The sequence below is a fragment of the Pteropus vampyrus genome, unplaced genomic scaffold (assembly GCF_000151845.1).
Source record: "Pteropus vampyrus isolate Shadow unplaced genomic scaffold, Pvam_2.0 Scaffold225, whole genome shotgun sequence".
NCBI lineage: Eukaryota > Metazoa > Chordata > Mammalia > Chiroptera > Pteropodidae > Pteropus > Pteropus vampyrus.
Window position 1 is genome coordinate 135,743 of NW_011889006.1, and position 840 is coordinate 136,582.

Genomic DNA, 840 nt, shown 5'->3' on the forward strand with positions numbered 1-840 from the left:
ATGAATGAGACTACATCAAACTAAAAAGCTTCTGCTCAGCAAAAGAAACCATCAACAAGGTAAAGAGACAACCATCCTAGTGGGAAAATATATTTGCAAGCAACACCTCTGATACGGGCCTAATATTCAAAATATACAAAGATGTCTATAGCCATGCCACCCTGAACTAGCACAATCCTGTCTGATCTTGGCAGCTAATCAGGGTTGGGCTTGGTTAGTACTTGGATGGGAGACCAACTAGGCGTAAAAATAATAAAAAATAAAAAATTGTAAGCTGGCAAAGCCCTTGTGATCTGTGAGGTCAACCAAACAAACAATCCAATCAAAAAATGGGCTGAGGACCTGAAAAGACACTTCTCCCTGGAGGATATACGAATAGCCAACAAATATATGAAAAGATGCTCAACATCGCTAGCTATTAGAGAAATGCAAATCAAAACCACAACGAGACACCATCTCACACCTGTTAGAATAGCTATAATCAACAGGACAAGTAATAACAAATGTTGGAGAGGATGTGGAGAAATAGGAACCCTCATACACTGCTGGCGGGACTGCGAATTGCTACAGCCACTGTGGAAAACAGTATGGAGGTTCCTCAAAAAACAAATCGATTTACCATATGATCCAACAATCCTTCTACTGGGTATTTACCCCAAAGACTTGAAAACCCATATCCATGTACACCGATGTTCACAGCAGCATTATTCACAGTGGCCAGGACATGGAAGCAACCAAAGTATCCTATGATAGATGATTGGCTAAAGAAGCAGTGGTACATATATACAATGGAATATTACTCAGCCATAAGAAGAGATGAAATACTGCCATTTGCAACAA